This window comes from Pundamilia nyererei, unplaced genomic scaffold (assembly GCF_000239375.1).
Source record: "Pundamilia nyererei isolate P.nyererei 1_Seehausen unplaced genomic scaffold, PunNye1.0 scaffold00009, whole genome shotgun sequence".
Classification (NCBI taxonomy): domain Eukaryota; kingdom Metazoa; phylum Chordata; class Actinopteri; order Cichliformes; family Cichlidae; genus Pundamilia; species Pundamilia nyererei.
In genome coordinates, this window is record NW_005187410.1 from 554,645 (window position 1) to 567,887 (window position 13,243).

Here is a 13,243-nt window from a genome sequence, read left to right on the forward strand (position 1 = left end):
TGAGCAGGGTAATGTTTGTCAGTTTCTGTGTATGTTCAAACACAATGAGAACACCTGATGTGAAAACATGCAACCCTTCTGCACGTCTCGCTTTCCCTGCTGTCACCATGAGGGAAAACGTTAGTGGCATTTCCCAGCAGGTCTGTTTGACCTTCTCTCGTTTGTTTAGCCTCTACTTTCTCCTTTGCTCCATCACAATTTGGTGGCTAAACCAGAAAGTCAGGCAATCCTTACCAGAGAATGTTTCACTTACATATTATGTTTTATAAGGGAAACATTCTCAGTTGTGTGTCACAAAGTTGAACAAAAATATTAAAAACTCGCCCGCATCAGGATTACCACAACAACTGCAGAGATATGGATCAGCTTTTGATCGATACAAAGCACAAGAAGTGCTGGAACCTTTATAAAGTCCAGGATTTGGCTTACTAAGGTCTAGGGAACAACCAGCAGTGAACTCACTTAACAAAGGCCACATATATAATAATGTAAAGCTACATAACATAACATTTGAAAAAGTAATAATGGCCTTTCATTTGATTTTAATGTGAATTAAATTAATGTTAAATTAGTCACTTAGAATCAGCAACCTTAATAGTTATGATAAAGAATTGATGAAGTCTGTAGCAATATGTTGTGAGTGGAGGTTACTGTAGACAGGGAGAGAATGTAATGTTGGTATTGTCAGCCACTGCAGCAGTGACGTAATGGCCCAGACTCCCTCCATTCCTAAGGCTAGACTCTTTTATTTTCTTTCTTTCCTTGTCTACCTCTCCCCTGCATCTTTTCATCTTTTCTTCTCTTCATATCTAATTTACTCATTCTGGATTTCCACTTTCGTGTTCTCAGCTCTCTTTATCTTCATTTCTTTCTTTTGTTGTCAGGGTGCTCATCCATATTAACAAGAATTGTTATGAAATGCACATAAATGAAAGGATGAGATATTCTGCACGAAAAAATTTGTGTTTTCTTTGTTTTTGTGCACTTTGTGGTGCCTTTGTAAATTACTACCAGAACTGTGTTGGTTGCAGTTTTTAGAATCCAGAAAGTTTAAATTTGATAGATAGTTGTTTTTATGCTTTATTTTATGGTAACAGTTTGGCCACGAAAGAAAATTGCTTCCTACATGGAAAGACTGGCGTTGAAAGGATCTTGTCTGAACATTTCTAAACATTTTATTTTAGGAGCAAATGAAATGACATATTTATCTGCACTACTCTGTGCAGTTTTATGGTCACATAAGTCATATGAAATGCTGTTATAATAAACCATGTGTGGTTTAATGGGTCACAGATAAAGTCTTGAGATGTTTGGTCTCTGTCCCCGTAAGAGGAATTGAAACTGTTCACACATCTGTTCAGTCAGAGTCACTGACCTCAAATCTGAGTAAAATTCAATTTAAAGTAATTTTTTTTAGTTAAATTAGGAAAATGAATCAATCTGCTTCCAATCAGTCATAGCATCAAAAATCACACCCATCCTTCAAATCTAGCTGTCTAAAATGTGATGAATAAGATTTTTTTTTATTTTTTATATGCCATTGTTCAGTAAGATAGAAGAACTATTTAAGCTCTCTTATTTGTAAGAGGTCACATTGACAGATGGATCTGCATATTTGTGATTTGGCACAGACATTTACACTCAATGCCCTTTCTGATGCAACCATTTGCACGTCCAAACCACATGTGTTAGGTTACACCATGGAGCCACGTTGTTGTTCAGTCAAAACATGTTGATTTTTTTTTTTTTTTTGATCGGTGTCTACAGTATGATGTCAGTGTGCCTTTTAGGACTGCAAAAAGTTGAATGGTATAGGTAACATGAACAATTCAGTGTTTAATTTTTATTACAAGTCATATTGTCACTTCCGTTTTGAACAGTGGTTGTGCACATCACCGTGTTTCCTTACAATTATATCTAATTAATACATTAGATGTATGTGGATGCTGATAAAACATTTGTTGCTTATTGAATTACCTAAAAACGTTGTTGTCTGCCACCTGACACCAGCACTTCTAATTAAGTCTCGAAAATAAAGCAAATAGGTATTCAGGCTTTAAAGCAGATAATATTCATATATATATATCTATATCTATATCTATCTATCGATCGATCGATCGGAATATGACAGCATTACAGTTAATTACAGTTAAGACAGATTGAATGGGCTAAAAGAGCTCTCCATTTAATGAAATGCATACAATTTTTTCATGGGGGAAATAATTAATGGATAGATGGTGAAATCACAAAAAGAAAATTCATGTATCAAGTCATACACTTTGCATTGAATGACAGTTATCATTGAACTGGATTGTCTGATGGAAAATGAATGAAAAAAATGAATTTATAATTGAAAAACCCTTATACGTCACACCATCTCATTCACTTATTTACATAAAAATAAAACATAAGTCTCTTATTGACTTAATTACACATTTTTACTCTAATAACACAGAAGTTGTGCTGTCATTGTAGCCGATAATGTCAGCTGGTGTCAAAGAAGATAACATCTTTTTCTGTGCTGGTAGTTGTTCGTTGCGTTTTTTGTCTTAATTTTTGCAGTGTTATCAATGCTGTAGTTTGGGTATGTGCATGCACACACACACCTTTAAATGAACAGAAAAATTCATACTTTCCCATTAGGCCACAGCACCCGCTATTTCTGAGGGGGAGCAGGTTAATGAGGAGAGGGATGATAAATGAGGGGCTAATGAAGAAGAATAATCACTATGTTCAGTTTAAGCTCTGGGAAATTTCTGTTAAATGGAACAGATTTTTCATTTTAGATATCAATTACATATATATGCATATGTTGCTTTTCTCAAGCTGCCATCCCAGCACAGTAAGGTAGCTGGACATATCCATTCATCTCATACAGCTTACCACAAGTTCTAGATGTCCTGTCTTAAACGAACAAATGGCTCATATTCAGTAGATTTTGAGGAGGCCTTCTGAGCATCATTTCCATTGACCTGAATTAACTTGAGGGTTATTTCTCAAAAATAAAATGTGAGCCTCCTCTGGAAATGTTGCAGGATCATAAAAATGATTTGTTAGCAATCTTTGCAAGAGAGGTGAAGAAACTTTAATCAAGATTGAGGTGATGGACCAACTAACTTTGTCACTTCTTGAGTTTTTTGAGGTTTCATAGATTAGAATAGAATAGAATAGAATTCAACTTTATTGTCATTGCACATGCACAGGTACAGGGCAACGAAATGCAGTTTGCATCCATCCAGAAGTGCTTTAGTGATATAGATATATTAGCAATAGTATAGATATGTAAGTATATTACAGAAATGGGTCTATTATGGTATGTTATAATGTACACGGTATGAAGTATGTTGTGAATATTCTATAACTATAAGTATGTACAGGCTGTAGTGAGTACAAGCTATGAACAGGATATAAATATGAAAAACTATACAGAATATGAAATAAATAACTTTACAGAAATCTGAGATATACAGCTATAGAGAAATGGGAACTATGCAAGTTGTAAACGGTTGTAGGATTAAAAATTATCGAATGTACAGAATGATTATTTACACAGAGCTATACAGTAGTGCAGTTAAGATAAGTGAGATATGTGGATAATTCTACAGAGGCTACCGGTATATAAAGTGCTGGTGGTTGTGAGTGGTGGTTCAGTCCATGTTATTATTGTGTGTTTGAGGGTACAGTTGTCCATTGTGGGTGTGTGTATGTTCAGTCCATGTGTTAACGTGGGTCAGATGTCAGGAGGCAGAGTTCAGGAGTCTGACAGCTGTGGGGAAGAAGCTGTTCCGGTACCTGGTGGTCTTAGTCCGGAGGCTCCTGTGGCGCCTCCCAGAGGGCAGGAGGGTGAAGAGTCCATGTGATGGGTGACTGGGGTCTTTGATGATTTTCCCAGCCCTTTTCAGACACCGCTTCCTGTAGATGTCTTTTATGGCAGGAAGTGGTACTCCGGCGATGCGCTGGGCAGTTTTCACGACCCTCTGCAACGCCTTCCGGTCCGAGGCAGAGCAGTTCCCGTACCAGACTGTTATACAGTTGGTCAGGATGCTCTCGATGGTGCAACGATAGAAGTTCACCAGGATGTCTGAGGACAGGTGGTTCTTCCTCAGAGTCCTCAAGAAGAAGAGGTGCTGGTGAGCCTTCTTGACCGGCTTGGAGCAGTTGGTCGTCCAGGTGAGATCCTCGGAGATGTGGACTCCCAGGAACTTGAAGCTGCTCACACGCTCCACAGCCGTCCCCTTAATGTGGATGGGTGGATGTGGGTCAGCATTCCTCCTGTAGTCCACGATGAGCTCCTTGGTCTTCTCGGTGTTAAGCAGCAGATTATACACAGGTTCCACCATGCCTACACAATACACATAGGTCTGCTTTGATACTGTACTCTATAAGAGTTGTTCTGCAGAATCATACAGGCAGGAGTAAAGACCTTAACCTGCAGAGCATACACTCATTAAAAATTAAAGCTTTACATAACCATACGATTCACAATCGAACCTACTGGGAGCCAATTTTACAGTATTACTGAATAATCCAAGACTCAGAAGATTTTTTTTCCTGAAAGCTCTGCGGCATCAGCACATACATTTCGACTCCTCGCGCCAGTCCATTCACAATGAATGAGATTCTTGCATTTTCAAAGCAGGAAGCAGCAAGCTTGGTCAGTTGAAACACACACATGCATACGCACAAACATAACCCCCTACAGACTGCACAAAATGTGGGCTGACAGGTAGCTGCTGGATGTGCAGTCCCAGGAGACAGAACAAAGCACTTTCATTTTGTGTGTGTATGCTTAATCAGTATGTGTGTGTTTGCAGGATCAGAATGTGTGATCAGTGTGTGTGTGTGTGTGATCTGTGTGTGTGTGTGTGTGTGTGTGTGTGTGATCTGTGTGTGGTGTGTGTGTGTGTGTGTGTGTGTGTGTGTGTGTGTGTGTGTGTGTGTTATAGGTACAAGGTTACATAAGAAGCAAGCTAAGGTGACCTTCACTGAGAGGAAAGAAAGTAGCTTAAAGGGATGAGTCCAAAACTCTCATGGGCTCACTCTATAGAGTGCGTATTTGTGTGTGTGTATGTAGAAGACTGTGTATGCTGGAGGTGTACACAAGTAGGTTATGGGTTGGTCACAGGTAGTTGTCATTTGTGGATCAGAGAGAAACATCTATTAGAAATTAACACAGCTACGATCAACAACACACAGAACAGATAGGGCAACAGATAGATAGGCAATAGGGTGTGATGGAGGCCAATGATCCACTGTGGCTGTTGGCGCTGCGCTTCCACAGGCCGCTGGTGTAGAGACTTATTCCTGTTAATGACAACAAGGAAGCAAGACGAACAGCAATTTTACTTGCTAGCAAGGGAGGCTGGTCGGAACCAGGCTCTTGGAGCTAAACGCTCCTCACCTGTCTCCTAGCCAACTCCAAATAAACAGCCTTTCTTGCTGCCTTTTTATTGAAAACAGTTACAGTACACACAAGCACCACCCATTGTAAAAAAACAAAAAACAAAAACAAAAAACAAACAACCCTTATGGTCACAAAAGATAAGGTACTGTGCGTGTATGTGTGTGTATGTGTGTGTGCATGCCTGTGCGAGAGTGTGTGTATGCATGCGTTTGTGTGTGTTTGTGTTTGGGGGTGCGTTTGTGTGACCTCCTGCTTACCAAAAGGATCATAAAAGCAGGAAGCTTATTAAACAAGAAAACAGAACCCTCACATAGATTTGCCTATTATAAAATACTATAGCCTTCCCCACCAACAAACTGGCTGGAGAGTTGGTCAGAAACAAAGGAATGTCTCCGATCTGATCCTACAGTTTGAACTAAGACTTACAAATTTAAGTAACACAATGACAACATTTAACAATTTGACTCCAACAGTGGCGACCCCTAAAGCGAGCTGAAAGAAGTGGAACAACTGAAGAATTGCATTACCACTATTTATTATTCCAGTATTGAGCCTCACATTTTTAATAATTTAAAAGTAAGCCTGGATTTATTTATGATAGAAAGTAGTGCAATTGCAGGTTTTGGGGCCAGTGTGACTCAGGAGGTAGAACAGGTTGTCTACTAATCATGACAGTTGGTGGTTTGATGCCTGGACTTTACCAAGTCCACAAAGTATCCTTGAGCAAGATGCTAAACCCCATGGAAGCGTACGCATGAATGGTTAGACTACACTCAAATAAAAATGCTGAATGAATGGGTGAATTAGACTTATTCTAGAAAGCTTTGAGTGCTCAGCTAGAATAGAAAAGTGCTGTTTAAGTACCATACATAAGTACCAGAACTATTTTCCTCAACTTAGAGTAAAGAATGAGTGGGTTAGAAATTAATTGGAACTTTTAGATAGAGGCTTGGAACGCTGGTTTCAGAGAGGACAGACAATGAGCTTGTTGTTATCAACCATTTATTTAATGGAAATGGGTTAAGGCTTTTCTTCCATCTCTAACCCAACTTTAAAAAAAGCACTAACAAATGAGACAATATGTAAAAAGGTTCATTTGTGGACTAGAGTCAGGTGTGTTTAGAAATCAGACCTTTCTTAGAGGGCAGGGTAGTAAGGTCAATAAATAAATAAATTAATTAATTCTCTATTTTCCAGAAGCTAAAGATTATTATCAAAGGAATGTATGTGACAGTACCACAAGAGCTGTTATTATCTTTAGAAAGAATGATAGAGAGTTGAAGAGTGGTAATGGGGACTCACTTTTATTCTTAAATCTTTTATTTTGAAATTCTTTGTTGTATCCGTTGTAAAGTAAATCCAGTGATGCTGGTTACAGTGATGGTATTCCATCTACGACATACACCATATGTAATTTACTCTTATCATGTTATACCCTGAAGTGGAGTGATGTAACACATATTCTGTTATGTTTATGTGTGAAATACGATTATAGAAAATGCAAAAGCCAGTTTGTGTATTGGAAACACAGATTTAAGTGCCTTTGTTAGTAAAAGGAGGAAATCCCTTTACAGCTTTTTTTAAAGTGTTCTTTGAAAAAAAATCACTCACTACTACAAAAAAATTGAAAACAACAAAAAAGATCTTTTTTCATTCTAATCATTGGTCAGTTGGTGCTTTGCACTCAAAAATCTACTGTACAGTACAAAAGGGGGAAAAGGACAACCCTAGTGGAGTAAACACCATGGTGTGATTTAGACCTTTGATGCTTGGCAAACACTATAACAACTTAATGGACTAATTGGTGAGTGTGGCTGCCAGAGACTGGCAGTGTCCCCAGAGCTTCACCAGACCTGGTTCTGGCTTCTTTGTTGTCTGAAGCTGTGTCACCACAGTTCAAAATCATACCTACCCCAGTCTTACACCAATGGTTTGTCTTATTCGGGGTTTTTTTTTTTGTCTCACTGTTAATGAGTTATTTCACTTCAAGGCATTTCATTTGCATTTTTATTAGAAACTCTTGACCATACATAATTGAAGCTAGATGGGTTGATCATGTAGGGCAGCAGAGTACATCTCACAATAAGAATCTGTTTATACAGGCTATACACTTAGTAGTTAACTTTTAATAGTTGCTTGTGTCATGTACATTTGCTAATGGTGTATTGGTTGTTTTTTTTAAGCAATTGAAAAGACTTTTAAACTATACAAAAACACGTAAGCTGAGGGGTAAGAGTGCATACCACATGGCTGCAGATGCCATCAGCTGAGTGTCCCAGTTGAATCTTGCTTCTGCACTTTTCCTGTAGCTTTAACTGTGTAAATGAATATTTGCACAGAGAACACAAAGGCTTGTCCAAGGTCATTGTTTGAGGTGTGACTCACATGTGACCCTTAGCTGCTGAGCTGAGGCACGAATAAAAAATGTGTTTCCTGCTTTTTGTAAGTGTTGTTTTCGTATCTTTGAGGCTTTGACTCTCTTAGCCGAAGGCCGTCACTGATTTCAGTTCGGGCACTCGCCTTTTCTGTTGTCCACAATGTACAACAACTGAATAAGCAGAGTAGAGATACTACATGCATTATGTAGAAAATGTATGAACTAGTAAATTAAAAAAATGCACTAATACACTACTTACTACTACTTCATTAACTACTTCATTAACTTTGTGAGATTTTACTGGGAGGTACATGAAACAGGTATTCAATAGAAGACCCTTAGTTGACCCTCTTTTTCAGTGTATCCCATCCTTTTTTTGTACAGTTAATTTGTTTGTGGGTTTTTTTGTGTCTATGTTGTGTGCTATCTTTAGTCATCAAATTTCTGATAAGTGCAATTGGCAAATATACAGAATTTATTTAATGTGTCTGAGTATGAAAAATGTTACAGCAAATTCAGTCAAACTGAAAAAATAAAGTAAATAGCGAAATATGAAAATGATGCAGGAGGTCTGCAGCACTGCTTGTAGGCTTTTGAATCAAATCTAAGTTTTGTTTAATAATTTTACCAACTTCCAAGCCTTTTTAATAAATTGTGACCCTACCTGCCATTCCCCATGTTTTACATATTACAGACATACAGTACTACCATACTGTTTACTATGCCTATATATTTAATATTGGCTTCAGTACCAGGCTGTATATATATTTTTTCCATATTGTAAACAAATATTTTAAAAAAGCCACAAATGTCAATAACACCTTCACCTTGTGGCTATATTGTCACAACCAAACTGAATTGCAGTTTAGAAAAAGGAAAAAAAAAAAGCCTATTTGTCACAATGGAGTTAATGAAAGCACTGATCACTGCAATGTTTTGTTTTGGGGGGTTTTTTTTTTGTCAGATGAGATGTCTTTCTGCCATTACAATATTGGTTCTACCCTCAACATGTTCATGCATTAGCTGATTGCTTTCCATTATTTACCAAAGTAATTATCAGCACAGTTTGAGTGTGCATAGAGGCTAAGACAGTTATGCAAGCTGATGGTGCTATTTAAATTGCAGGGGGTTAATTTAATTATATACTGGGGGAAAAAAGATATTTAAAAAATCTATTTTGGACACTATTAAAGACAACATGCTACCAATAGAGATGTATCTACAGTTCTATAAATTGATTAAGGTGTTAATATCACTGATTTATATTTGCTTAAAAGCACTTGCTTGATCATTGTCATATATGATGCTTATGATTTAGGTTTCCATCTGTTTTGCATTCAAATGATTTAAGTCTCTTGTGATCTACCTATATCAATCATTGAAAGTATACAGTACTTTAACGTATAGTAATATACAATAAAAAGAAATGCTGAATAGCTTTGTACATAACAGGCATTTGATTAGCTGTATTTGCTTTTTTGTTTGCAGTAATGCTGTAATCAGAACTAGTGATAGTTGTGATAAAAAAGTTGTGATAAAAAAGCAGCAAAGCTGTGGGTAGAAGTGTTGTAGATTTGTGTAGCTTCCTTAAGAAATTGAAAAAAAACAACCTTTTTTACACACTGATTACAGATTTTACACACAGTATTGCATTCTAAAGTTCATTTTGAAATTGAAAACATTCTCACAAATGCAGCCTATATAACTCATAATGACAGATTTGGTTAGTTTTTGTTAGATTTGTTATCTGAAACATAATAAAAAATCTGATTTAAAACTACATATTCAATTTACTACATACTTGCTACTTACTAAATCAGTGCATATTCTTTCCCCCCCACCAAAAAAACAAACAAACAAACAAACAAACAAACAAACTCATGCATTTTGTTGGCTGTATACTTTAGTTTGCTGTAATTGCTAAGAGCTGAAAAGTCAACTGAGCTCCAGGCGAGTACAGTCTGCAGTTTTCATTGATGATCTGCCTTCCTTCTGACAAATCTCCCTGTGTCTGCTGTCGAAAATAGGACCAGCTCATTCCTTTTTATCTAGGAGTTCCACATACAGAATGTTTTAGCCTTTGCCCAGAGATGCCCTGTAAAATATAGCTACATATTTAGCTAGAATATAAAGTAATAGGTTTGGAGTGTGACTGTTTTTGAGGTTGTGGACAGGTGTCTTTTATACTGATAACAAGTTCAAACAGGTGCCATTAATACAGGTAACAAGTGGAGGACAGAGGAGCCTCTTACAGAAGTTAGTTACAGGTCTAGTTACAGGTCTGTGAGAGCGAGAAATCTTGCTTGTTTGTAGGTCACCAAATACTTATTTTCCACCATAATTTGCAAAGTTCTTTAAAAAAATCAGTGAATGTGAATTTGTGGATTTTTTCCCCCCCTAATTTTGTCTCACACAGTTGAGGTATACATATGATGAAAATTGCAGGGCTCTCTCATCTTTTTAAGTGGGAGAGCTTGCACAGTTGGTGGCTGACTAAATACTTTTTGTCCTACTGTACATTGCAGAGCAATATCCTATAAACATACAAGTTTGCATCCAGATATGCTTTTCATTTTTAAGGAATTTGGAAAAAGAAAAAGCTCACTTTGAGATTGTGGGCTGTGTAGATTAAAAAGGGTAATTTTACTGATTTTATAATTACATGGAAAAAGTATAAAAAAGTGAATGTACTTTAGAAGCATTTTTGTTCTTGCCCACTGTGATGATTAATAATTTCACCACATCACTACGTATCCATCTGGGTTTAGTACACAAACAAACTGTAGTAGTTTATATGCAAATTATTTCTGCAATGAATGTTCAGTGATTAAGCCATTTACTCTGTTTGTTATGCATCATTTATATGAATAGAATGTGTCTAATGCAGCAGCTCTAAAATAAAAACCTCTTTTGTGTCAAGTTTGTCTGTAAGCTGCTTTTGCAAGATCTCGTTTGAATTATGTGGACATTTTGGAAGCTGGAGTTGCTGTTACTGCTCAGTTACATTGCATGAGTTAAACACAGGCGTGGGAAAATAGTAGAAATATCTGCGTTTCTATGCTTGGATGTGCTATTGTCCTAGTTTTGACTATTACTGTGGCAACTTAGTGATTAATTTCAATACATCATGTCATATCATGTCACACACAAACATATTTTATTTTTTGGGACAGTCAAATAATTCTAAGAACAAAGAAAACATTCACAACTGCAGACAAATAGAGGCTTATGTAATTCAAATAAGTACTGATCTTGTTTTTCTTAACTTACAGGTGCAACAAAAGGGCCTGTCGCACTTGGCTTTCTCTATTCTTCTGACAATCTCTACGTCAGTCTTTTGATAGTGGGAGAGAAGATAGTTTCTCTGGATCCAGCCTGACTCCTATTCCAAAGTTCCATCCCACCTAATCAGGTAATGACTCCGCCGTATGTGTAAACAAACATAATGCCAGACTTGGTAGCTGGGTTTTTTTTTGCTGATTTTTAAATTGGGCCCAAATGATTAGAAAAAAATAGTATGCAGAGAAAGATATGCGTGCAGTAAGGCCCAGGCTCCTGGTTCTGTTCTGGAACTGTCAAAATCATTGCTGTCGGTATGATAATGATTAAAAAGTAAATTGTTACTTTGAAACAACTCACCAAATCTAAACGAATTAAGCCAAAACCAGCCAAACCTCATCTACTATCGTGCTAAGCCTGTTCAGAATCAAATTCATCTATTCAAACATACAAGATGAATAACTGTCAAAAAGAGGAAAAAGAAACATTTACAACAAGAGAGAGCTGGAGAGAAAGAATGCCTGTTACCTCCACAGATGAAATGGCTGTGTGGGTGGATGTACATGTGAGTGCAGGCTGCTAGGAGCTATGAGTGGGAAGTGGGTACTGAGTGGGAAGAGAAGAGCTGCTTTAGTGAGACAATCAGCACCAAGACCCACTGAAAAGCAGTCACGCTTTCATGGTTTTTCTTTGTTTTCTGTGTTCCAGGTAGTGAGGTTGGCTATGGATGATTGGTAAAAGTGTCTGTCTGTATAGAGCATGTTTGTATGTATCGAGGTCAGCTGATGGTGTGTCCCATTATTTCTCACATAATCATGATGTAGTTTTATAGAAGACTCCATAGAAACAGGATAAAATAGACTCACTGGACAAAAAAAATATTGTTTAAAAGTGACAGTAAGCCTCAAGAACTTATGTAAATGGACCTGCTGCTTTATTTTGGTTTCGGCTGGTTTATGCCACAATATGATTCACATATATTGTGTAAACAACAAAAACAAAATGCTTATGTGCACGTATGATAGGCACTATTTTGGAGTATTTCTAGTGGAAAGGGACACTGCATATGTATACATATTCACTTTTTATATATTGCGCATTTAAGCATTTGTATCCAGTAGTAATGACGACATTGTTGTTGTTTATATAGAGAAGTATTATTTCATGCTGTTCAACATGTTTTTTTTTGCTCGTGCGCCAAAAATCACGAATCACAAAATCCTCAGATGTAAAGTATTTGCTGCAGCATTTAGTCTGCACCTACAAAAGCCTACAAAACGTCAGGTGCTGTAATAAGGTCTTAAAAGCCTGGTAAAGCTGATATAAGATAGGTCTCTTTTTAGGTTTTAGAAAAAAGGCATTATTAAGAAGGAAAAAAACCCACAGTGCTGATGAATTTTAACATTTTGGTTTCTTCTGTGAGTTTTCTACAACTTTTACAACAATTATTCCCCAAATCTGAAAGTACTACCTTGATGCATTTTTATGCATCATTAGAAGCTTTTACTTAGGAAACTGAATAAAACTGTGTTACCCATGCTAAAGTATAGCCAGCTGTGTGACTGCCAAGTGTACTCTGCCATATAAAATACTTCTAAAGGTACAGTTATACACTCTTGGAAAGCTGAGAGTTAGATGAGAGGATTCACCAGTTGCCAGTTTGTCTGAAGACTGAAAAACCCGGAAACAGCTACGTTTGCTCAAGTGGTGACCTGCAGTTACCGTATTCCTTTGAAGAGCTACTTGACGCTGGCTTCAAAAGTTAGCCAGTCTCGACACACTTTAATGTTAAATTGCCTAGCTTCATTCATGAAATTCAAATGTTTGTAATATGATACAAAAACAGTTTTAGATTTTTTTTGAGGACTTGATTTTAAGTGTAGATACTTTATATTGACAAGTGTGCCAACATATGTAACTGCATCCTGTACTGTCCACTAGGATTCACCTAGTGCACCTATTTCAGCTGTATTTGTGGTGTTGGTGCTCTTTGGTGGATGTTGCTGCAGATGGCTGACCCTCCCTGAGCCTGTTCTGCCCGAGGTTTCTTCCTGTTAAAGGGAGTTTTTCCTTCCCTCTGTTGCCAAGTGCTTCCTCACAGTGGGTCATCTGATTGTTGGGTATCCTCTGTATTATTCTAGCGTCTTACAATATAAAGCCCCTTGAGGGGACTGTTGTTGTGA

The 13,243-nt window shown here is 37.3% G+C and overlaps 1 protein-coding gene across 1 annotated transcript in view; it reads left to right on the forward strand.

Annotated features, from left to right (window-relative positions):
- Positions 1 to 13,243, forward strand: part of LOC102199504 (microtubule-associated protein 2-like) — a gene marked incomplete at its 3' end in the record, with an annotated part of 75,888 nt that overhangs the window by 36,063 nt on the left and 26,582 nt on the right. The window contains exon 4 of the mRNA XM_013908296.1: positions 11,054 to 11,193. The remainder of the gene's footprint in view (positions 1 to 11,053; positions 11,194 to 13,243) is intronic.